A 27,309-nucleotide genomic window follows, 5' to 3' on the forward strand; every position below is an offset into this window, starting at 1 on the left:
TTGTGATTCATGCTGACCAAGATGAAAACCAACTTATTTTTACAACTTTGCTTCTACTGTGGCTAGAGAAGTGGCTAGAGAGGACTCTATGATCCAATCATTCCAAGTCACAAGTCAAAATTGATCATTCAGTCTGGTCAACACTGGCCAGTTCAGAGAGGCTGTGCTACCTGCCCTGGCAGCCTGCCTAGCCAAGGCCTTTCGGGTCAGAAGTTATAAGCTTGGCTGTTCAACAAATTAAAAACAAACAAACAAAAAAAAAACAGAAGACAAGACCAATGGAATAGCAACACAATTCTATATAGCCTATAATATTTTCTTCTGTGTGTAGCCCGGGCTGTCCTGCTTATTCTGTAGACCAGAATGACCTAAAACTCACAGAAATTTGTCTGCCTCTGCCTCCTGAGTGCTGAGATTAAAAGCGGGTACCACCATACCCTGCTGGTCTATAATTTTTAAACTCATGATTTAAAAGAATCTTGCTTGTAGGTTATGCCTCCTTAAGTACACTTTCCTACTATTTTAAGATGGGTGGACACAATCTCTAACTTTTAACTAAGGAAGAAGCTACAGAGCTTCTGAGATTTACCCATGTGGTGATATTTTGTTTGTGTTCTAACAAAGTGAGCTTGGAGATCAGAGGGCACATCTAGCCACAAGTTAACCCTAGAGGTCTGGAGGACTATACAGACAGACAAGAAGTGATAGGACTGGGTGGAGAGAGGAATATAAGGCAGGAGGGGACAGAAGCTCAGCCCGTTTTTCAGCTGTGGAGTTAGCAAGTTCAGAGTTGACTGTGACTTGCTCACTTGTCGCTCTGATCTTTACCCTGTATCTGGCTCCACGTTTTGTCAGTTAGAATGCTTGCAACACACCTGAGGTTCTAAGACGCAGGATGCCATGTTAGTGGGACAAGTGTCTCACTGTACAAGAGACACCAAAGAAATGGAGCAAATGTTGTCTGAGATGCTTCCTTACTAAGCCTTGGGCCAAGCCAACTGCAAAGAAGGCTTACATCTTTCCAATTCTTAGAAAATCATAGAGGAAGGAACTTTGTAGAAACTGGGTACAGCCATCATTTTCCCCTCAGATATTTTCCCTTCTTTGAAGTCACTAGGTAGACAAGTAATAAGCAACAAGAGGCCTGTGCAATGTTTGTGCTTTCGCTCTTCTCTCTAATGTCAAGGGACTGGCAAGATGGCTGAGGGGTTAAGAGCACTGCCGCTCTTGCAGAGGATCTGGATTTTGTTTCCAGGATCCACACGGTAGCTTGTGACCAGTTTCAGGGGATCATTGCTCTCTTCTGGCCCCTGCAAGCCCCACACATGCTGGCATTGCACTTACATACATGCAGGCTCCGACACATAAAATAAATGTAAAAATAAATAGGTCTTTTAAAAATGCAGATGATAAAATCAGAAATGAGAGTCTCCATTGACTGCTTCATAAAGGGCCTCCTTTCTGCTGAACTTCTAACAACGGCAGAGATGCCAGAGACAGTACCAAAGGCAGAAGCCCATTCCCGCCTTGGCTTGCATGTACCTACACCATGTTTCCCAAAGAAAGTTGGTGATTTGGGTTCAGGGTTTAAGTGTAGGCCAAAGTAAAAATGATAGTATTTCATTTTATTAATTTTACATATATGATTTCCCATCATGAGTAGAAACTGATGAGATAAACCCTCTCTCTAGAACAGTCGGGATCATCATTGCCCTCTACCATACCACAGTATTAGAGTGTGTCTTCTCAAGGGCAGGGGACATTGCTTACGTACTTGGAATTTCCAAGTTCTGCATAGCACCGGGGGTAGAGTGAGGGCATAAGAAATGTTTACTGAACAAACGAAAGAAAGAAAGAGAGAGGAGAGAGAGAGAGAGAGAGAGAGAGAGAGAAAGAAAGAAAGAAAATACTGGTTTTGAAATCTTCTGAGTGGCTGGCTGAGAACCATCAAGGCTTTTTTTGTTTGTTTGCTTTTGTTTTTGTTTTTCAAGACAGGGTTTTTCTGTAGCTTTGGAGCCTGTCCTGGGACTAGCTCTTGTAGACCAGGCTGGCCTCGAACTCACAGAGATCCTCCTGCCTCCGCCTCCTGAGTGCTGGGATTAAAGGCGTGTGCCACCATCGCCCGGCCCAGCAAGTCACCTTTAACTTCTGCAGCCACACATTATACCCTGAGTCAGTCATTAAGTAGTATTGATTGCACTGTTTCTTAAATACCCCTTAATTCATCCTGGCCATTCAGAACATAGCTTCTCCAGCCCTTTAAGGTGGAAGTAAGCCTCTGATGTTTCCTTACAGCCCGAGCACATTCTTGCTTTATAGCACTTGCCTCATGGTTTAACAGGTACCCATTTGTCTGTCTCACCTCAAAAGAGTGTAAAACTTGGCCCTGCAAAATCGGGATCTTAGTTGTTGGGTTTTTTTTTTCTTTTTTGCAGCAAAAGAAAATAACAGCCTATATTTTAAAGTTGATAAGTTGTGGTAAAGATACAAATTTTAAAGGACTGTTCCCCACCAAGCATTCATATACTACAAGAAAATTAATATGTGCCGGTGTCTTAGTTAGCCTGCCTGTGAGTCTGTTCCAATGAATGCAGACAAACTCACACATTGATACTCTCTTTTCTTCCTTCCTTTTTCATTACACTTTGGCTATGAAATGCCCTCCACAGGCACATGTACTAAAGGTCCCCAACTGATGGCACTATTTCGGGATGTGGTGAAGCTTTTTGGAGATGAGGCCTCCCTGGAAGAAGTCGGTCTCCAGAGGAACACCTCTGATGGTTTTACTTGTTGCTGGTACCTTGTCCTTTCTGTCCTTCTGTTTGCCATGAGGTGAACTGCTATCTTCCATTCTCTCCGGTCACCATGATACTCCAATGATCACAGACAAAACCTTCTGAAACCAGGAAACAAAGTGAATTCTGTAGCCTTGAAGTTATTCTCTAAGAGACTCTGGTCACAGTTATGCAAAAGCAACGAATGCACCCCCTTTAAAGTTGATCTATTTTGGTCTTTTATTTTTCAAGACACTGTCTCTCCGTAGCTTTGGAGCCTGTCCTGGAACTCACTATGTAGATCAGGCTAGCTTCGAACTCACAGAGATCCGCCTGCCTCTGCCTCCCTAGTGCTGGGATTAAAGATGTGTGCCATCACTGCCAAGCGGAATCTGATCTATTTTCAAGCTATATCTATGCATATAGACCAGCCCTAATCCTTTCTACTGCATGAATGTGAAATTATTAATGACTTAATAATGGGGCTGGAAAGAAGGGTCTTTGGTACAGTGCTGGCTGTAGGATCATGAAGACCTAGTTCAACCTCAGGACTCAAGTAAAAAGAAAAAAAGGGAGGTGTGGCATTGTGTCAGTTCATACATGCAATGCCAGTGCCAGGGAGACAGAGACAGGGTCTTGTTGGCCAGCTGGGTGAATTAAAGCTATTTTTTAAAAAAAGTGAGGAGTAATCCACAAAAACATCCAGTATCAACCTGACACACACACACACACACACACACACACACACACAAATGTATACACGTATACATCCACAAAAATTGACTTTTAACATTTTTTGGATATATTTTATTTTATGTATATGGGTGTTTTGCCTGTATGCATATATGGATACCACATGCCTGCCTGGTGCCCTCAGAGGTCAGAAGAAAGCATGAGACCCCTTGGAACTGGAGTTGGTGGTGGTTGTGAACCACAGTATTCACAGAATGGGTATCAGGAAACAAGCCCAGATCCTTGCAAGAACAAGTGCTCTTAGCCACTGAGCCATCTCTCCAAGTCACAAAACGTATCTTTTGAGAGGACATTGCTGTGATGCCCAGCCTAGTCCTGCACTTGTGGGCTCAGATGAGTCTCTTTCCTTAGCCTCTTAAGTGGCTAGACCTAGGGACATAGAAAATTCTTCTGGATTTTAGATTCCTATCATTTCCTATGTTTATCTGAATATTCTTCATTAAATATGGTCATGATAATGTTACAAAGTGATTTCATTTCTTTCACACTTCCCTTCCTCTCCTTCACCATACAATATTCTAGTCACTCATATCATTATTTTCAGCATCAACCTTTGACATTTTAGATACCTCTCCAATTTTTTGACTTGCCCTCCTGGGTTTATAAATACTGTCTTTAACATTGCTCCGTGGCATAAAACCTACTGTGTATCTGTACTGTTTCCTGCAACCTCCTCTTTTCCCCAATGCTATTTCTATTATTCCTTCGTGTTGCAACTTTGATTGGCATTTGAATTAATCTAAGCCTTACAGTTAAATGGTTTCAGCAATGGCCCATTTATTGTATTTTCTCCATTCATATCTTGGTTTGTTGACATCTGCCTCTAGAATAATTTCTTTTTAAAGGGATGATGAGATCCATATCCCTTAAAGATTTTATGTCAAGAAGTCTGTATGTTTACTATATGTATAGATGATTGTTTAGCTTTCTGTAAGCTTGTTTTTACTTCCCTTTATTGCTTAGGGTCATTTTATGCATTGCTGCCAGCATGTCATACTGCTAGAAGAAGTCTGAAGTTGCTCTGATAGGTTTTACCTAAAAGACAATTTAATTTTTTAAATCAATATTTTCACAGGATTACCTTTGAGGTAACCTCTATAGAAATATTTAACAGCAAGGGTAATTTTGTTTGTTTGTTTTAAAAGATTTTATTTTTATTTTCTCTTTAATTGTGTATTTATATTTATTTGAGTGTTTGTATCTATGAATATAGTATCTGTAGGATTCAGGAGAAGTCAAATCTTCTAGAGCTGGATTTACAGGTGGTTGTAAGCCACCTCACCTGGCTGCTGGGAACCAAACTCTGGTGCTTTCTAAGAGCAGTACGTACTTTTAACAACCGAGCCATCTCTCCAGCCTCTGTCTTGCATTTTTAGTCAGAATCCCATTCTGTATTCCAGACTGGCTTTAAACTGATGGAAATTTACCTGCCTCGGATTCTGAAGTGCTAGGATTATGGTCATAATCCTCTACGCCTTGCTTCCAGGGTTTCTATTTTAAATTTCATATTTACAGTAGATCTAACAGTATTTACTATCAACCAGTATGCCTAGGAAATGTTTAACAAATATTTCCTGAAGGGATTCTGGCCAACTCAAGCATGGTGAGCATGACCCTAGGCAGGCCTTGCCCTTCTCTCCCATACTCTCTGCCATGCTAAAAACCGTTAGATTACATTCCTGTAGCTAGCCACCAAGGTCTATTCCCTTCCTGAGGCCACTTTTTCCCCCTGAGGCTGACTACCAAGGTCCAGCTATCCAAGTATTGAAATCCAGCAATTAAAAGCCTCCTTTGGGATCTGGAGAGATGGTTCAGTGGTTAAGAACATGTATTGTTCTTGAAGAGGACCAGAGTTCAGTTTCCAGCAGGAAGTTTATAACTGCTTATAACTCTACCTACAGAGAATATCCCTAACCTCAAGCACATGTATGCAACACACACATAAACAAACAAACGAACAAAAAGCATGCAAATAAGGCCCCTTTGACTCACCTAATTAACCTGTCCAATTAAAATTAAACACCTCATATTAACACAGGGTTTCTTCCTTTACCTTCATAAACTGCCATTTTCTTATGTGCTGATGTGGTATTCCCTTCTGTATGCTATGAATATGTTTTATTATCATTGGTTAATAAAGAAGCTGCTTTGGCCTATGGCAGGGCAGAATATAGCTAGGAGAGAAAACTAAACTGAATGCAAGGAGAAAGAAGGTAGAGTCCCTGTAGCTGCCCAAGAAGTAAAATGTAAAGTAATAAACCATGGGCCTCATGGTAAAATATGAAATAATAGAAATGGGTTCATTTAAGATGTAAGAGCTAGCTAGGAATATACCTAAGCCATTGGCCAAACAGTGATGTAATTAATATAGTTTCTGTGTGATTATTCTGGTCTGGCTGGAAAACAAAAGCAGTCTCCATTTACATAATGGTGCCCAATGTTTAATAATGTACATCCACATAAAACTTAAAACAGCTTTTTTAAAAAGGGGGCTTCTAGACACACAAAAACGGGAGTCATTGAAGCTTCTTGGTAGCTGCACTTTTTCAGATAGTGAAAAAGAGTGGCCACAAGCAGAGATGCGGCTTCTTTAAGAGACAGCATCCTGGTTCATACTTGTGGCACAAGCGGCTCTGAATCTTTCAAGAGATCCTGCTACAGAGCAATTAAATGGGGTTTGTGGGCATTATACTTTAGCGATATCTTAATTTTAAAATGGAATTCAGAAAATGTATATCATTGGAGAAGAGGTTATTGTGATGATTGTTCTGTCTCTTTAAGAGACAAGTCTTACCCACTCCCTCCCCCATCTGCTGAGACAGGCTGATCTTTAGCTTCCAGCCTGAATTCTCTCTCTTTTCTGGCTCCCTCTTGGAGATGCAGCTTCTGTCTCTCCCTTCTCTCTCCTCTCTCTCTTCTCTCCTTCTCTCTCCCCTTCTCCCCTCCCTTCCATAACCACCAAGTAAATATCCAACCTCACTCTGCATGGTGTGCCTATCCGTCTGTCTCTTGCTCGCCACCACATGGCTCACCACCAGGACCAGCCACCTTCAGAGACCTTCTGTGTGATCTCATGCGCAGTCCCTGCTCTTGGGACTGACTGCCTTCTGCCTGCCACCACATGACTTGCTGCCTGCCACCACTAGGGAGAACTGCAGCATTTCTGCCACTGCAGCTACTCAGGGATCCACAGCATTTTTTAAAAATCCATTACAGTTATGGTTTTGTTTCCACAGGAAATGAAAGGCTGTGGTTTTCTTCAAAATTAATAGAGACCAGATTTAATTAGAGGAGATCCCCTGAAAATCTTGGCTACAGACATAAAAAAAATAAGCCTAGGAAAACTACAAGACAAGTGATATATACTGATCCCTCTGATTGGGAACAGCTCTAAGACTATATAAATCTTGAGACATGATAAATCTTGTTAGTTACAGAATCTTCATGACTTATTATTCATGCCATCTTTTCATACAGCATGGATAAAGGTTTGGTCATACAGTGCAAACAAACTTATAAAGTTGGGGGATAACTTTTACCTGCTCAGACTTAAAATAAAAAAATCATCTTTGGTTGGCTTGTGTACAGTGCACAGTTCATATTTGTGCTAATGCAGGTATGCATTGTTACCTTTGAAAATTTGTGTGCTTTCAGCACAAGGGAACCAGACACTAATGAAAATGGGTGGCCCAGGTGATCCAGTCTTTCAGGGTGCTTCTGTTGCAGTTTCCTCAGAGTTCTACATTGAGAACAACTTCAGGATTGCTAGCTGAGATGGTACAGCCTCACAGACTATTCTATCCAGAACTTCAGATAAGTCTTATACTTTCCCATTATAGAGAGCCTGGAAACAAATATTACAGCTAGTTTTTTTAGGACTTGACCATTATCTCAATTTTCTAAGGGTTCCCTGGGCATGCCATTGCCCCAGACAATAAGAAACAGTCTAGAGGAATACAATGCCCATATTCTCAAGAGGATGGGCAGGTGGTTTTTAGTCATTTGGTGGGTTATGGGTGTTTGTTATCATTTAGTGGGGATATAAAAATGTAGGATATAAGACAACTATTCATCTCAAATATTTTACAATGATATAGATCTTTGTATTTTGATACAAATTTAAGATTATTTTTTTACCATATATTTGTTGCTATTCTTTTTTAAGGTATTGTACCTATGCTGATTATTTTAAATTGCAATGTATAATTAAAAAATAGAGGTTAGTATTTAGTTATCTATAATAAACAAACTTGTAGTTATGTTAGGTATATTTTCAATGTTAAACAGAGATATATTTTATATAGGTGATTTTCAAACCCTTCAGAGACCTAAGAATATCACATTTAAGATGGTTGATAACCTAAGGCTTTTCATATCACTGGGACATATCTTCTCCTGGAAGCACAATTATACTTCATAAAAGAAAAATGGGCATTGAGGAACCTCCATGTGGAATTTGCTTTCATTTTGGTAAACCTAGACTGTATACTGTAGCAGGACACAAAGGAAAAGGAATGCCAAATTTTGCCAAAAAAAGGCGGGATAGTCCTTCAAAATTTCTGCTTCACAGAAAAGTCTGTCAGATATTCTAGGCCCACAGCCCAAAGGTGCAGAGGAATCTTGAGTGACCTTCCTGGCAGTCAGTTGCTTTTGTCATTTCTATAGTTTTGAAAGTTGCTTGCTCTGCACTTCCTGTTTATTCAGGCAATATTATATCCTTCTTGTGTTTCTGATAAAGTTGAAGGCAAGAGAGTTATAGCTATAGTCTTCTTTATTACCAAATTCAGAAAAGAAACTTACAAAAGAGATATAAGATGTATAAGATTGAGAGACATAAAAGCTCAGTTGTGAATCTTAGAAAGTATTTTGAGGTCTAAAAAGATAATTTTGGGTTGGTAATACAAGTTAGGGTAGAAAGTAAATTAGGTACACAACTTTGAACTTTCAAAGATAGGATAGATAATGGCATATTTTTCTCTGATTTTGTCAAATTCAAGTGAACTGCATATTGTAAATGTAATTCTTACTTGATAATTGCTTTTATTGTATATAGTCTTACTATGTTAAAGCTAAACCTTTCTATTATTTAGACAAAATGGGGAAATGTTGGGAATCTTATTTAACAATGCAAAGATGTATTGCATTTGTTTGACTATGTAAAAATATGTTACTGTTTTACCTTGCCTGGCTAAGGCACATAATTAGTATAACAAAATGTTGAGCAGTCAATAGCAAGACAGAAGGTATAGGCGGAACTTCTAGGGCAGTGGGAGTAAGGAGGAGGAGGAATTTAGGTTCAAGGAAGAAAGAAAAGGAGATGCCAGGGAGACCTGAGGGGCTAGCCAGCCAGATTTAGAGGAAGCAGGAAAGTAGGACATTGAGAATAAAAGAAAAAATAAAATCCCCGAGGCAAAACATAGATGAATGGAAACAGGTTAAATTAAGTTAAAAGAGCAAGTGGAACAAGTCTAAGCTAAGGCCATGCATTCATAATTAATGATAAGTCTTCGTGTCTTTATTTTGTAGCTGGTTGGCAGCCCAAAGTAAATGCCAACTACACCATGTGCCTAAAACCCAGCACTGGGAATTGGAGAATCCCAGCCACTCTCTGACCAGTAGTCTAATAAGCTGGCGAAATTCAGGTTCAGTGAGAAGCTGTGTGTGAAAAAATAAGATGAGAGAAAGAAAGACACCGGGAGTCAACCTCTGGACACACCCACACCGAGAGAGAGAGACAGAGAGACAGAGAGACAGAGAGACAGAGAGAGAGAGACAGAACAGAAATAAAGTGATTGCAACTGGTACTGACCCTGCGACACCTTGAAGAGATGTGTTCATCATTTTTGAAGCAAGAAGCAACTGTGCAACTGTGGTTCTGGTCATTACCATGCAGACCACTGAGGATCTCAAGGCAAACTGTTTCTTTGCTGCTGCTAATAGTGTGCAGAAATGGTTTTCTTTTTAACTTCTCTTTAGTCTCATTCAGAATATAGTAGCCTCTGTGATGTTTCTTTATGGTGGTTGTAGGGGCCAGCCCGCAGCCCAGCAATAGAGCACTTCCCTGCTGTGTGAAAGGTACTGGGTTCCAACCAGGCACTGCAGAAGCTCAGCCATTTTCTTGTCCTGAGGCATCTCATGCAGATGCTATCATGGCAGCTAGTACCTGGGATCTCACTATCTTCTAACTCTGCCCTGGTGCTTTCCAAGGAAGCATGATGTTAGCTTCATCAGATTTCTGGCTTTGACCACGTTTTTCTTCTACCGACTTTAATGTCATTTTCATGAGGGCGCAGCAGTACTTTCTCAGTGATGCAGGCCCAGCTGATTATGGGCATTATGGCTGGTTGACTCAGCCTCCCGGCTAAATTTAGAAAACTAAATAGAAGCAGAAAGGAGGTAAGTGAAATTAGATGCAGGGGCAGATGAGGCCTCACTACTTCAACAGTGCTTTCCAGGTGCGGGTCTGGTAATCTAGGTGAGAACCCCCATGTGGTTTCTTTCGACTTCAGTTTCCTCATAGTTTGGTTAAGAAAAATTCAATCCTTTATTAGATACTTGTCCTTTTTTAGATGCTCAAAACAATGCTGAGCTCCACAGGAGCTGTAGGGAAGAGACCCCAACAAGATATTATCTTCAAGAGAAACTTTTAAAATATACATACATACATACATACATACATACATACATACATATATGTTTTCCTGGGTTTTTCTTCTTGTAATTCTAATGCAGAAGTGACTCTTCCACTCACACAAGTAAGCACCGTGATGAGGTTTGTAGGACCACAGGAACGGCATTAACCTAGAATTCTTGAATACTTCGGTTAGGATTCCACCTTTACACTGACCCCCTGGCAGCCACAGCTTTCAAGCTAACACCTACCAGGGTCCCTGCAACCATACCTTATGTCTAGTGTTGTGAGTAAGCTCTGCCTCCTTCTGGTCCCCATCTCCCGCCCCCCTTTCCCTTTTAAGTAAGTTCTGCCCCCTTGCTCTGAAGGGACAAGTGGGACTTTTCCTGCTTCTTCTCTTTTCTCTCTCTTTGTTTCTCTTTCTCTCTCTTATCCTCCCCTCTCTCCCTTCCTTTCCCCATTCCTTACCTTCCCCCAATACAACTCGTAACATAAGCTCTGCCCGCCTGTTCATCCTTTTTCCCCCATGTTCCTTTTGGTCAACCACACTTCCTTCCCTTTACCCCAGTCCTTTTTTCTTCCCTTTACCCCAACCCTTTCCTTCCCTTTACCCCAGTCCTTTCCTAATACATTCTTGCGTGGGTTTGTTGAGATCTGTGGTTCATTCCTCAACACCATTGCTCCTGCCCACCAACAACACCTTGGCCACGCCTTCCCATTCCTTTTAATAGTCTTTCAGGGGACTTCTCCCCACTTCACAGACTTCAAATCTTTCTTTTGTTTTTTATATAACAAGGGTCTACTGGGCAGGAAGTTCACTTGAGATCTTTCTATCCAAGTGACCTGAATCTCAAGATACTCACGTATAAATGTGAATAGACCAATCACTGTCTTAGCTGGTAGTTTGAGGATTAAGTGAGGGGAATGTTATATTTGTCAGGGGGCTCCAGGAAAACATGACAAGAGACAGAGGGGTAAATTACAAGGAATTCTCTCATGTGATTATGGAGGTGAGGAGCCCCGGGATCTGCAGTCAGCAACTGGAGGTGCAGATAAACAAAAGGAATTTTTCAGTCCAAACGAGACCCTGCGCACAAGAAGAGTGGCTGACGAAACTTCCAGTCTCAAAGTTGGTCTTTTAGAGATCCACCAAGAGTCATTGTTCTTGTTAAAGTTTGTCAGTCCCAATGTTAATTTCACCCAGAAACACCCACAATAATAAATGTTTGACTGACTCTCTGGACATCAATGGCCACATCAAATTGACATATAAAGTAAACAGTTACATCTTTGCCTCGGCCCCAGCTGTCCTAATGAATGCTTTTCCGACCACCTCCAGTTCTCATTAATTTTATTCTCTTTTGGACTTCTGTGGTGTTTTAGTGGTGGCACCAAAACAAAGTGAATTTTTATGACTCTGTGGCATCAAAACAAGTTTTATTGATTGTTTAGGACCACTTTATTTTCCCATAGGGTCATAAGAAGTCCAAAAGCAAGGAAACCACAGTCATCTTGCTGAATTAGTCAAGACAGCCATGGTTTTTTCTGCCTGCTTGTTAGAGAAAGGAGGTGACTGCTTGTCTCATCCCATAACCACGAAAGGAAGTTGCTCTGAGCAAAACTCTTCCTGGAGACAAGGGCTTGTTTGGCAGAGAAAGACTGGTGTCTCATTAGGCATCTAGTTTAGAGACAACTGGGTGCCATAACTTGTCAGTCTAATTTGTGCCGCTGCAGTGAACTGGTGGCCAAGGAGGACATTCTTGGGAAAGATTGAGAAGCAGCCCCAGTGTTAGGGAACATTAATGAATGTTCAGTGTGATCTGATTCTTATATGGAGATAGATACTGTTGACAAGAACTTGGGATGGAGGGTGAACAAATAGGCAACCACTCAGGGAAGGGTGTAATGGCACCATAGCCAGGTCAGGAGATGGTGTCAGCCTTCTCCATAGCCTGCTCTGTGAGACCTTGGAGTATCCCGGTCTCACAAATGGGGGTCCCTGATAAACCTGAAGGAGAGGAATGGAAGGGCAAGAGACACGAGAAATGACAGCATGACAGGATTTCTGATCAAGCCATGCTTTATTACTTCTCAGAAGCTGTTATATAGCAAACCGGGCAAGGGAGAGGGGAGAGTGTCAGGTCTGCTGGAATTCAGGTCTAGAGACAGGCCTAGCTGATATGGAAATACTGAGGGTCTATGATTGTTGACTAACAAATGAAATGGTAATTGTTTCTAAAAGCTTGGGGCCTGCAGGTCTCACTAGGAGATAAGATACCAGGTTGATTTCCTAGGCCTGGAATTTACCCTGCAGAGGGGATAGAGGTGAATATTTTACTTAACTTGTGAGCTTAAGATGGCTGTAAACAAAATACAGATTTTTTTTTTTTTGGTGCATTGGAGGGTACCAAAAAATGATGCAGCATTCACATGCTTGAGGAAGCATAAAGGGTACAGAAAGAAACAAACCAAATGACTTCTTCTGGCATTCAGTTGCCACCCCATAGAATGAACTAGAGACCAGAAGAGACTACAGCTTTCCAAAGCATCCTCTGGACCAGGATCTTAGAAACAACAAACCACCAACCAAATGAAGGATGACTGGAGGAGGTCTCACACCAGGGGACAGTGGGACCCATCCTACAGCTGCCAGGCAGACATTTGTATTTCCATTTCGTCCATTCTTCATCACCTCTGAAAGACAAAGGATTCAGAACCAGAAGGAGACAAAGAAAACATTCCTCACAAAGACCATAGACTTCTCTTCCTTTCCAGAAGAAACAACCAAAAAGCTTTTCTGTTGCCTTAACAAACACCTGATGAAAAGCCACCTGCAAGGAGGAATTATTCATTTTGGTTCATAGTTTAGAGATTTTACTCTGTAGTCTTTGGCTCTGTGTCTATGGAAAGACACAGCACTATGATTCTGGGAGCATGAATCAGATGCTACATGCTTTATGACAGCCAGAAAATACAAGGGGCGGGACTGGGGGCAAGATACAAGCCCAAGGACACACCCCCATTGACTTACTCCCTTTAGCTAGACCTATGTACTGAGCCTTCCAGATCCTACCAAACTAGTACCGCCAGTGACTCTCACTGTCAACACAGGAACCTGAGTAGACATCTCATATTTAAGCCATCGCAGTCTTTCCTCCAAGTCTCTAAGGCAGGAAGCAAGGCCTGTTCTAAGCTAGGTTTAAATTAGAACATACTGGAGCTGCAAACTGGATAGCTCTGAACTCTTTTAAATAATGATTTTAGAGATACTACTAGTAATACACATATCAAATTCTCTCTTTACTGTGCTAGGAAGCAAACGAAGAACCCTGGATCTTGTAGCTGAGCAGAGCTGTGTGTTCATTTGGGTTAGTGAACCCGGAACAAAAATTAGAAGTTTCATTTTTGTGCTAAGAAAGTAAAATCTTTGGAGACTCTCCAGTGTTTATCCCCCCTGTTGTGGCCCTGTAAAAGATGTATATTAGATTCAACAGTGTCATGAAATACAAGCAGATGGGGCTCTGAGTCATCTCTTGGAAGAGGGATGCCTTGGAATTCATTTTGGCCCATGTCAGGTTTTCCATGAGTAAGAAACCTCATCATTGAAATTCCTGATTATTTTATAACCAAAAGGGTAATCTAACTGATTTTGACTAATGTAGAAATTGATCTTGGAAGAGGGAGGTCACCTCAAATCCTAAACTGTTTTGCCAAAGTTTATTACTCATAGGATGGATGAACACATTCAAGTCTGGAAAGACAATAGTCCATACACAAAGGAGAAGCATGCCTGTTAAAACAGTTGTCTGAGAAAATACAGTATTTGCATGAAATGTCTGCTATCGCTGTAATGAAAAACCACAGGCCTGGGCAATGCAAATTTGATACTTTAAAGTTGTAGTGGGTAAAAGTCTGATTTGTGTTTTATCTCCTTAAAATTAAGCTACCTGCAGCCTGATTTTCCTTCAGCAAACTCCAGATATCTGGAGAGAATGCATTTTCTTGCTCATGGTTGAGTTGGAGGCAAAGCCTAGCTCCCAGCAGTTGTAGAACCGAAGTACCCATCTCTTTGCTGGTTGTTATCTGAGAACTGTCCTCAGCTTCAGAGGCCACCACTATCCAAAAGTATATAGATGGAGAAAGACAAGAAAAGAAGAGACAGGTAACTTCCTTGCTGCTTCTAAATGTGCCCAAGCATCCAGGAACCTTCCCACATTCAGCTAAATGAAAGTTCTCCAAACCATGCTCTCTTGAGATTTGTGGTCACTTCATTGTATAGGCATGATTGAAGGACACACAATCAAGTCAGAGTGTGGTCAGAGAGAAATGGGTTCTCTATTGCTAAGTGCTGAGTAGGGAAACCAACAAGGTCTGTGCCCTCAGCTGTTTCTTGACCTTTGAATGACACCCTTCTCTAGCATAAAAGACTAGGATAAAGAGGTTCTTTTGACCACTACAAGACAAAGGTAGGCTGGAGAATTTCTTTTAGCCCTATTCCAAGACAGAAAAATGGGAAGATTTGGTGTGGGAGAATGGTCTGTATTTTGTCAATTATATTTTAAATAAATGCTGATTGGCCAGTAGCCACGCAGGAAGTATAAGCGGGACAACCAAACAGGAAGTAGAGGCAGGTCAATGAGAACAGGAGAATTCTGGGAAGGAAGAAGCCTATTCCTCTGCAGTTCTGGCCCTGCCACAGAAGAAGCAAGATGTGACTGCCTCACTGAAAAAGGTTCTGAGCCACATGACTAACACAGACAAGAATAATGGCTAATAATGGGCTATATAAGTTATAAGAGTTAATAAGAAGCCTGAGCTAATGGGCCAATCAGTTTATAGTTAATGTAGGCCTCTGCACGATTTCTTTGGGACTTAACTATTGTGGGAACCAGGCAGAACAGAAACCTCAGTCAATAAGCCATCACTTCTGCTTTCTTTCCTGCTTTTAAATAACCCAGTGAGTCCAATTTATATTGCCTATGCATTAATGTTCAGGGGCGGGGGCATTCCCTGGAGCATAGTTGACTTTCCAAGGGCCACACCATTAAAGTAGAAGGTCCTCAGCTAGGGTTGTGGGTCTCATGAGTCCCTTCCCCCGTCATGTTAGAATGTTGATTGGCTTGATCTTGCTCAGGCCTTATGCAGGTAACCAGAGCTGCTGAAGGTCTTGAGTGTGATGGTACTGATATGTCTCTGAAGCAAGGTTTCACACCTAGAGCCCATTAACCTCCCTCCAGAGCTCAAAGTCTTTACACCTCCTCTTCCATGATGGTCACTAAACTTTAGAGGAAGAGAGTATTATTTGGAAGTCCCATTTGTGGCCACCGCATTCTTGAGTCGTCACTTGAACACATGCAGCCCCAGAGAGCTATTAGTCACTCCATAAACTTGGTGAAGCATACGCCTTTGATACACTTAGCCACTGAGGTGTTAATGCTTGGTACTTTAGACTAACTTAACCTATCCTGACTAACCTGGAAGTAGTTAATAAGCTTTAGAATCTATCTAGGATGACAGTAACAATAGGAGGAGCAAATGGGTTCAGAAATATAGAAATTGAGACTGGAAAAATGAAAATAATTTATTATTGATACTTCTACTTGAAAGGATCTAAAGACATGTTTTATTTATGTATGTACTTACATGATCTATAAATACATTCTTAGAATTACTTTAGAGCCTTAACTTAAGTCCATGTCAAAGCCAGAAGCACAGCAGCCATTTCCCATTTTCCTTCTTCCTCACATAAGTAACTTCCTCCATTGTTAACTTGCCTCAGCAGAGTCATGCACTGGATACAATTAACCTATACACCACATGATCACAAAGCATCAAGGGTCACTCTTGGTGTTGTATGTTCAAGGGGTTTAGAAAATGGTATGAACTACAACAGTATAGTGCTATAGCATATTTTAACTGCCTGTGAAATTCTTTATGCTCCTGCTGTGAAATATTACTTTAACTAGATAAGAATGCCTTACATTTGTTTATGCTGCATTTGTTTAATTATGTAAAGGTGTGTTACATTTGTTTATGCTACATTTAATTATGTAAAGGTGTGTTACATTTGTTTATGTTGTGTTTGTTTCATTATGTAAAGGTGTGTTACATTTGTTTATGTTGTGTTTGTTTCATTATGTAAAGGTGTGTTACATTTGTTTATGTTGTGTTTGTTTCATTATGTAAAGGTGTGTTACATTTGTTTGTCCTGCATTTGTTTAATTATGTAAAGGTGTGCTACATTTGTTTATGCTGCATTTAATTATGTAAAGGTGTGTTACATTTGTTTATGTTGTGTTTGTTTCATTATGTAAAGGTGTGTTACATTTGTTTATGTTGTGTTTGTTTAATTATGTAAAGGTGTGTTACATTTGTTTGTCCTGCATTTGTTTAACATGTAAAGGTGTGTTGCTTTACTTGCCTAAGGCAACTGATTGGCTTAATAAAAAGCTGAAAGGCCAATAGCGAGGCAGTAGAGGGATAGGTGAGGCTGGTGGGAAGAGAGAGTAAGTGGGAGGAGGAATGAGAGAGAGAGACAGACAGAAAGGGGGGGGCGAGAGAGAGGAGGGAGGGAGAGAGAGAGAGAGACAGAGAGACAGAGAGACAGAAAGAGAGGGGTGAGAGAGAGAGAGAGAGAGAGAGAGAGAGAGGAGAAGAGAGAACAAAGGGGAAAGAGGGGGAGATGCCCAGGGTCAGGCAGCTGCCAGACAGACAGACAAGGACTAGGGCATACAGAACGAAAGAAAGGTAAAAAGTCCTGAGGCAAAATACAGATGAAGAGAAGCAGGTTAAATTAAGTTATAAGAGCTAAGGGGACAAGCATAAGATAAGACCGGGCATTCATAACTAATAAGTCTTTATGTCCTGAATTGACAGCTGGTTAGTGGCCAAAAGAAAACCTGCTACAAGCCCCACCTACATAGTCCCATTCTGACTTCTGGGTATCAACCTCCGACTTTCGTACTCCATCATGCTCCATTTCCCAGACAGCTGGATACATGCATGTTATCGTAATTTAAGATTGACATTTTTGCTTAAGCTTTCTTCATATCCTTCAATGCCCCAAATAACTTGGACTAATTCTCCATTATTTTGGCATGCCACAGGCTTCTCTATTCATGCACCAAAGGGCATCTGGGTTACTTCCAAGGTTTGCTGATTATAAATAGAGCTGCTATAAGCATCAATATGAATACTTTTATGTAGACAGTTTTTAGACACCAAGAAGCCAAGGAATACTATTTGGGCTCATGTGCTAAGAGAATGCTAGTTTTATAGGAAACTGCCAAACTTCCAAAATGGCTAAACTGGACTCCTTTCTTGCAGTGAATGAGGGGTTCTGCTACTCAATGTCTATATTTTTTAAAAGACACAGAGGAATAACTTAATAAAAAGAATATTGGGACCTGTTATACAATGTTTAAAGAATACAACAACATAAGAAATACAAGGAAATAAGGATATGCAAATAGAAAATTTGGACCATGAGAATTCTAAAATATAGATTCCTTGTGCATACTTTGGTGAGGTAATGACAAATACAAGCTGCTTAGACATTAAATTTCCCGTCTTCCTTTCCCTCTCTCACAACATTCGTACGCTGATGTAACCCAGTATTACTTCATGGCGAGATGTTTGAGAAGCTAAGTGATGAAGGCTGATTTTCCGTTTCTCATTGCCTTTTCCTCTCTACGTAATTACCACTGGAGTCACTAATTAGCAGCGAAGTCTCAGGGTGAAGTTCACCCTTATCATCACCACAGAAGCCAAGTCTGCAGGTGCTTCTCATGTCATTCAGGGACGTCTTCCTGGAGCGGTATATGGAAGGCTGTCACTGTCACACCGAATTTATCCCAGTTTCATTCATACTTTAAACTCGTACGTTTCTTTGTCCCTACCTTTGTCTGCCAAGGAGTTCAGCATCTAAATGAGCTGTAAAAAAACTGTAGAAAGGTTTGTCTTCATTCATTATGTGGTAGGATCAACCACCTCTGCTGATTTTTTAAGTCCTTTTACTCATGATTTAGTTTTGAGTTGTATCCATTCAAGCTTTATTTGTTTATTCATTCATTCATTTTTTTATTAAAGATTTCTGCCTCCTCCCCGCCACCATCTCCCATTTCTCTCCCTCATCAGCCCAAAGAGCAGTCAGGGTTCCCTGCCCTGTGGGAAGTCCAAGGACCTCCCACCTCTTTCCAGGTCTAGTAAGGTGAGCATCCAAACTGCATAGGCTCCCACAAAGCCAGTACGTGCAGTAGGATCAAAACCCCGTGCCATTGTTCTTGATTTCTCAGCAGTCCTCATTGTCCGCTATGTTCAGCGAGTCCGGTTTTATCCCATGTTTTTTCAGACCCTGTCCAGCTGGCCTTGGTGAGTTCCCGATAGAACATCCCCATTGTCTCAGTGTGTGGGTACACCCCTCGCGGTCCTGAGTTCCTTGCTCGTGCTTGTCTCCCTCTGCTCCTGATTTGGACCTTGGGGTTGTAGTCTGGTGCTCCAATGTGGGACTCTGTCTCTGTCTCCTTTCTTTGGGTTCACCTTCTTATTTAGCTTCTCTAGGATAACGAATTTTAGGCTCAATGTCCTTTATTTATGGCTAGAAACCAATTATGAGTGAGTACATCCCATGTTCCTCTTTTTGGGTCTGGCTTACCTCACTCAGGATAGTGTTTTCTATTTCTGTCCATTTGCATGCAAAATTCAAGAAGTCATTGTTTTTTACTGCTGAGTAGTACTCTAATATGTATATATTCCATACTTTCTTCATCCATTCTACCATTGAAGGGCATCTAGGTTGTTTCCAGGTTCTGGCTATTACAAACAATGCTGCTATGAATATAGTTGAGCATATACTTTTGTTGTATGATAGGGCATCTCTTGAGTATATTCCCAAGAGTGGTATTGCTGGGTCCAGGGGTAGGTTGATCCCGAATTTCCTGAGAAACCGCCACACTGCTTTCCAAAGTGGTTGCACAAGTTTGCATTCCCACCAGCATCCATTCAAACTTTTTCAGAAGTTTTTAGGGCTCAGTAGAGCATATGTTTAGTATACTCAAATCTTAGCTTCTAAGTTTCCCAAAGAGTGAAATAAAATAAAGTAAAACTTTATTTCCTAGGATCCCCAATAAAAAACTTTATTGCTCCTAAACATATGAGCAGCAACCCTTGGAATTCCCCAAAGAGATCCTTTTTCAAAGGCTATGCGTTTGAATCTCTCTCTCTCTCTTTCTCTCTCTCTCTGTCGGTGTATGGGCACATACGTGTCCTCTTTCTACCTCTGTCAGAGCAGAAGGTTTATGGGCTTGTGCCACAATGCCAATCTTTGGGGCTGACTTCAATTGAACAAACATTTCTACCAGTTTGGAGCCTCTGAATTTCTGTAACCCAGGAGATCTCTGAATGTGGAGAAATACAGTCTCAAAATAGGAGATGACAGCAACTGATAGGAGCAAAAACAGAGACCCACAGCCAATCATTAGACAGAGCTCCAGGAATCCTGAAGAAGAGGGGAAGGAAGGACTGTAGGAGCCAGAGGACATGACCCACAGAACAACTATCCAGAGCTCATAATGGCGTGGCAATCACGGAGCCTGCATGGGACTGACCTAGGCCCTCTGCATATATGATTGTGTAGCCTGGTGTTCTTGTGGGACTTCTAACAGTGGGAGCGGGGAATGTCTCTGACTCTTGCCTGCTCTTTTGGGACCTTGTAACCTATGCCATGTTTGGTTGATATCCCTGGGAGACCTGCTCTTTGCTGGAATGAAGCAGAGGAGAGTAGGAGGAGTAGATCTGGGGGAGAGGGGAGGAAAGGGGAGAGACAGGGAGGAGAGGATGGGAGCTGTGGGGTGGGGAAACTGCAGCCAGAATTTAGTATATGATAGGAAGAATAAATAAATAAATAAATGTAAAACAAAACAAAAAAAAAAAAACAACAGGATATTCGACCCTAAACACACACGGACAAAAACAACAGACAATGAACTCAGGAAGTTGCATTTATAAATTCGTATGTATACATGTAACAAAAATAAAGAATAAGAGGCAAAGAATTTAAGGAGGGTTGGTATGGCAGGACGTGGAGGGAGGAGAGAAGAGAAATGATGTAAGTATAGTGCTCACATATAAAATTCTGAAAAATAAATATTAGAAAGCAAGAGAAGCAACCCTTTATACGGAGATGGGAATAGACAATCCAACTGAATAAATAAATGGAAAATACCTCTCAATCTTCTCACTTTTGGTATGGGGAATCAAATTAATAGTTATACATATGTCAGGAAAGTATTTATCAGTGTTCTACATTCTCAGGTCAGTTTTTAGTCTTTAAATCAGCCTAAATGTCCACACCAAAAGAAACAAAAGAGAGGGGCTGAAGCAATGACTCAGCGGTTAAGAGTACTGGCTGCTCTTCCAAAGGACCCAGGTTCAATTCCCAGCACCCACATGGCAGCTCACAACTGTCTATCACTCCAGTTCCAGGGGATCTTACTTCCTCACACAGACAAACATGCAGATGAGACACCAATGCAATTGAAAAAATAAATCTTTTTTACAAAGGAAAGGAGGAAGGAAGAAACAAAGGAGATACTCTCTAACCTGGTACTTGTGAACTCTGTCACTTGCACACCCATGCCACTTCATAATAGTCTCTTCAAAATACAACTTCCAGACAGTAATTTATATTCTAGAATATTCATTTCAATAAATAATAAGTCCTGGAAACCAAGAAATCAAATCAATAAAAATGCCCAAACAATAGAAACATTGTATTAGCTGTGTTAGCAACCAACCCAAATTATCAGAGAAAAATTGAGATTTCACTGTGCCTCACCTAGATTCACATTTCAGCTTAAAAACCAACCAACCAAACAACAAACAAACAAACAAACATCTTAGGGCAAAATACTTACTCTGAGTATAAGTGGTTCCATCCTCCAAATAGGCACAATTATATCTAAGGCTTCTGGTGGTTTATATAAAAGAACTGTTACAATGTCTCTCTCCACCTCCCTTGTTCTCTGATCAGAAATATCTTTTACTTCCTAGCATTCGATGCCCAACCGTTACTTTTAAAAGGCCAGGAATAACTGTTTAATTAGTCACACCAACGGTGCTGCAAGCACTCAGTGGCCAAATATGGATCCTCGCTGCTGTGGGAGACAGTATAGACAGCAAACTTCCATCACTTAAGAAAATTCTTTTTACTTTGTTCCTCCAGAACCATATTGTACTCACAGTAGACATGTCCTGGAAATAGCAAAACAAGTGAAATAATAAATAAATAACAAATGACAAGAATATTTTTTTAAGGATGCATTTATGTATATGAGTGTTCTGTCTTCATGCTTACCAGAAGAAGGAATCTGATCCCATTACAGAAGGTTGTGAGCCACCATGTGGTTACTGGGAATTGAACTTAGCACCTCTGGAAGAGCGGCAGTGCTCTTAACCACTGAGCCATCTCTCCAGCCCCAAATATTTCTACTATCATGAAAATGTCAGCTTTCAACACACATCTTATTTTAAGTTAATTTTTATTTTAATGAACAAAACATGTATTGTGACAACGTAGTCCAATTTCTCAGTGTTATCCTAATGTTTAGTTAAAGGAAAATAGATTTAATTACAAAAAAATGATCACATTAGAAACAGTCATACACATAACTGAAATGTTCATTTTCTTGGCTGGATTTCCTTGTTAGCCTTACATTTCATTGGACCTCGATCACCACTTGATTTTTGCCTACTTTACCTAATTCTTTGAGAAATAATTGACGAATTAAAGTACTAATGGTTTAAAATGTTATTATAAGTCCTTATTGGATGTATTATCCTGCCTGAAAAATACTATAAATTTATTTTCTCTTATTGGTATAGAACTTTTGCATCAGTGCAGTGTATAATATGGCATGATGGATGGCTTGGAAGCCTCTTTCTTGTGACTGACACATTCCATGATTTTCTTTTCTACTTGTGAAGAATCTTCTGACTTCTCCAGTCTCTAAACTATCTGGAGACAAAAAAAGAATACAATAATAGCTGGACGGTGGTGGCATACATCTTTAATCCTGGTACTTGGGAGGAAGAGGCAGGCAGATCTCTGTGAGTTTGAGGCCAGTCTGGTCCACAATGTGAGTTCCAGGGCAGGTGTAGCCGGAGCTACACCGAGAAACCCTGTATTTTAAAACCAAAAGCCAAATAAAAAACACATTAATAACTGAATTCTTGATTGATTATTCTATTTCACAAATTTTATACTTTTAAAAATCATACTTTACAAACTTCAACATAAAGTTTGTTTTACAATTTTCAGCATGACAATTTTTAATTTGATAAAAACCTCAACACTTTGAAGTCAGAGACTATAGAGTCATCTGTAGAGAGTCCTAAATTGTCCTCATTCTCAATTGTTTCAAGAATGTAAGGTGTGACCAGCACGGTATGGCACAGAAAACTGTTTCTCAGTCTACTAAGTCTGCACAATAAACTCAGCCCTAAGGTATGAACTGATTTCTTGACTGGGGTTTACTACTGATACACACAATGGGTTTTCCTCCCATCACTTTGTGGGCTCATATCTTACTCATTCTTCCACATCCAGATCTAACTCTGGCTCTTTTGTGTATAGAGATTAGCTAGTTTTATTGGCATGGAGTTGGAATGGGTCTCTTTCTAGCCCCATTGCCTGGAATAAAGCTTCCATTGTCTATAGTAGCTGCTCTTGCTAATTTGTAATGGAAGCGTTTGTTGATGAGTTGTTCTGAGCGTTAAATAAGAAATAATGTGTTCAGCATAGTTTCATGGCACCTAAAAGCTTAGTGGTAGCCCTGGGGATAAGCCTTTTCACTCGTTTCCAAAAGGCTGTCATCCTGATACTGCTGGGGACCCTCAGTGATCCCTTTACTAGCAGTCAGATGTGCCGCAGTAGAACTTACAATGTGCTGTTGTTATGTGGATGTGAAGTATCCTCCAGAGCTTCCAGTGATTGAACACTTGGTCTGTAGCTAGTAGTGATGTTCTGGAATGTTGTGGAGCCTTACTGGAAGGCATGGGTCATTGAGAGTGGGTCCTGAGGCTTCATAGCCAAGCCTTGTAATCTGTCCATTCTCTCCTTCCTGTCTATGTGATCGATTGCTTTACTATCCTGCTGCCATGAATGATCAACTTTATCCCTTCTTAAGCCATGACCCAAAATAAACACTTCCTTAAATTGCATTGGTTAGAGAATGGGAAAAATCAATGGACACTACCTTTATACTGTGGTGAGCTTGACAACTAAGCATCAGTCCTGTAAGGCTGATCTTTTTATAGACTACCAAAACTGAATTCTGAAATATACACTTAGGACTGACCCCAAATTTGAATAACAAAACATGACATTTGATAATCTATCACAACAGAAGGATAAACCTCTGTTGTAGATTATTATTTTAAGATGTGTTACATTTGTTTATGCTCTGGATATTTGTTTGACAATATAAAGATGTGTTGCTTTTGTTTATGCTGCATTTGTTTAACTCTATGAAGTTGTGATTCTTTGCCTGTTTAAAACACCTGATGGTCCAATAAAGAGCTGAACAGCCAATAGCAAGGCAGGAGAAAGGACAGGCGAGGCTGGCACGCAGAGAGAATAAACAGCAGGAGAACTCTGGAAAAGGGAATGAAGGAACAAGAAAGAACAAGGAGAGGAGGACATGAGGGGCCAGTCATCCAGCCACCCAGCCAGCCATGGATTAAGAGTGAACATAAGATAAACAGAAGAGAAGGAAAAAGCCCAGGGGCAAAAGTAGTTGGAATAATTTAAGTTTAGAAAAGCTGGTAAGAAATAAGCCAAGCTAAGTACGGCTGGGCATTTATAAATAAGAAAAGGCTTCTATGTGTAATTTATTTGAGAGCTGGGTGGGGGTGAGAGCTGGGTGGGGGTGAGAGCTGGGTGGGGACGAGAGCTAGGTGGGGGCGAGAGCTGGGTGGTAGCCCCCCCCAAAAGAACAGAGTAATAAGAGTAAGAAACAACCAACAACATTTGCCCCCCCCCCTGGAGAAGCCATCTCTTGAGTTGCTTTAGTTGTGGATGATATAGCAACCACACAGTTTGGTGACTCATGTATATCTCCCATCCCTCTGTTCAGTGTCTTCCATGTGCTAGTCGATATTCACTGTAAAGATGCATCCATATTTACCTTTGCTATTGTTTGAGTATGTAGCTTCTAAACCTTGTTGTGCAGTTCAATTGTCATAGTAACAGTGCTGAGACGCAGGACCTGTCAGAAGCAATTCAATCAGGAGGGCTCTGACCTCGTGAATGGAAATGGATGGCTGATGTTATGACAGAATTGAAAACCTGACAACAAGAATAATTTCTGCTCTCTTGCCTCCTCTATCCTCCCATTCCTCCACGTGACCACTTCCATCATGTTGGACACAGCAAGAAGGTCCGTGTTAGATGTCCCTGAATCTTGGACTTCCAGTCTCCAGAACTGTGAAACAAATAAGTTGTAGTCCGTAATTTACCCAGCTTGTATTCTGTTATAACAGCAGAAAATGAGTAAGTACTAGTAATCCTGTTGCTTTTTACAAGGCTTTATGGCACTACATTGCCGAAGTAACACAATTCAATTCCAAATCAACAAAAGCAAAATGTGTACCCTTTAAGGTTAAAAAAAAAATATGTAGACCCGTTATCCACAGTAAATATCTCACACAACGTCATGCATCAAAATTTCTTTTCTCATTCCCTTTTCCTGTCTTTATAACCACCTTCTTGACCCTCTTACATCACCGTCTGGCGATCACTCTTCTACCTTTCCCCTCCTACTACCAAGGATTGCTTTAAGCAGGGGAGGGATCCAATAACCTCATTCACATTAAAATGCAAATTAGTAACTCACTGCAAGGCTTAATAGGGTCTCTCCCATGGGGAATTTATATTTTAATGTGAACCAAAGGACCACATCTATAAAAGTCTAATTTCAAGGATCAGAAATTTAAGTAGAAAAGGTCACTCAAGGAGGCTGTAGGCCCTTCTTGGCCTTGTATGTGTCATAGCGTGGGCAATGGCATACATAAGGCCTGTGAAGGGGAAGCTAGGTACTAGGGGACAGAGTGGTACCATGGCTACTCCTAGCTGACTCCGGGGGACAGATGAGTTGGAACATGCATGGAGAGGGCCCTATGCAGGGGGAAGCCAGGGGTTCATCTCCTCCAGAAGTCAACAAAGGGAAAGACTAGCGAAGAGAAGCTAATAAGAATTTCTTCAGGCGTGAGATGGAACTGGCAGCAGGCAATTGTAGACATCCAAACAAAAAGAAAACAACTCTAGGAAATGTACATTCTCTTGGGGTGGAAGGGCATGTTTAATGCAGAAGGAGAAATTCTGAAGCTTTGTCTTGAAGTACAATGGTTGATGTTTACCCCAAACAGGAAATATCCCGGCCAAATGAAAAGGGGAGAACAAATTTGATCTTGTCAAACTTTGCCTGTCTATAGCCTATTCCTTATGACCAACTGTCACTTAATCGATTCTTTGCAGTGTGTCACTTGGAAACATCTTGATGGCCACTAGCATGGTCTGTGGGCTCTCAATCTTTGGCTCCTTTTCCTTCTTCCCCGTTTTTCATCAATTGGCTCTTCCTTCTGTTCTCCACACTTGACTCTAGTTCTAGCTTCAAAGATTCATCTCCCTTGGAGTGATTTGTATTTCAGGCAGAGTAGCAAATGCCTCTGACAGTGTCCAAGTCATTTCCTTCCTCTGAAGTCAACGTTAGCTAATGCTTCCTCAGGGGTTTTTATTGGGAGCCCTGAAGAAACTTGCTACAGAAAGAACCTGGTCATACATGTCAGTCACTGTGTGTGATAAGCTTTGTGCAAAATCCTGAGCTTTGTGCAAAATCCTCTCTTAGAAGGGCAGCATCTACAAACATTGGAACAGACATTTGACCGTCTACTCAGCTTCTGCTCATGCAGACAAACAGCTGCATGTAGGTTGCAGTAGCTCTGTACAGAGAACATTGATTTTGATCTCTTGATGGAACAGTGAACTCAGAGTGGAAGGAAGAGGACTACTTGGGACATATTGTTTCACATCAAATGACAGTAATATGAGAAAATGGTAAGAACTGTGTGAGCATATTCAAAACAGTTGGGCATACAGGTTGTAGGAGTGTGAACCACGACATAGCCCAGATCATTGAAGTATTTTTTAAAACATCAACACAACCTACCACATTGGCCTACATTTGTAATAAAGATAAAATAATCAGAGGGAAAAAGAGGTGAAGTTACACATTTTGGTTGGTTTCTTCAGGATCAGCAGGAGACTAGGCATCCTACACTCATTATCTCCAACATAGATTAACAACTCAGGCAAACAGTTTCTCTTACTCACTACTTCGTAGATGAAGACACATAGGAACAGTAAGCAGGTAACAAGAGTGACTAAATAGAGTTCATAGCTATTGAATATTATATCAACTTCAGGGCTTTTCTATTACAAATAATAGAAAATAGAGCTAAGGTTGTTTTAACAGCGGCATTGACTCTTTGATGTGCTAAAGGTCTTAGTGCAGGGGATTTGAGGTTTGGTTTCTGCTGAGTCATCATCATTCCTAAGATCCAAGTCTCCCTTGTTTCAATCCTACCATGCTCGGTCTTCTAATGCTACTACTTCACAGCACTAAAATGCACAGACTGCAACGACGGTCCTCTGCACACGCCCTCTATTGCATCCTTATCCAGCATTGCATTAGTAAAGTCTACACATAACACTAATCTTGAATTCTTATTGACTAGAATTACATCATACAGTTATGTCTAAACCAATCATTTGACAGGAGGAAAACCACTCAGACCGATTTAGACAAAATTCTGACTCATCCCCTACACCTTAGATGTCTGAAATTTCTGGTCTTCTAAACAAATAGGATTTCTGGAACAGTGAAATAAAACTGGTGTGGTGCTAATAAGGAAGAAAGAGACAAGTCTGGCTAGACAGTTGATGGCTTTGTCCACTTTTTTATTTGTGTTTGCGTTATATTGCATTTATCAATTTATCAAAGATGCCCATGATTTTGCAATATGAAAAATTAATACTAGACTTAAATTTTAGGTTTCATTCTGGAAATTGAAGTAAAATGTCTAATATCATTCAAA

This window comes from Microtus oregoni, unplaced genomic scaffold, assembly GCF_018167655.1.
Source record: "Microtus oregoni isolate MIOR12 unplaced genomic scaffold, Mior012 000020F_ref0000438, whole genome shotgun sequence".
NCBI lineage: Eukaryota > Metazoa > Chordata > Mammalia > Rodentia > Cricetidae > Microtus > Microtus oregoni.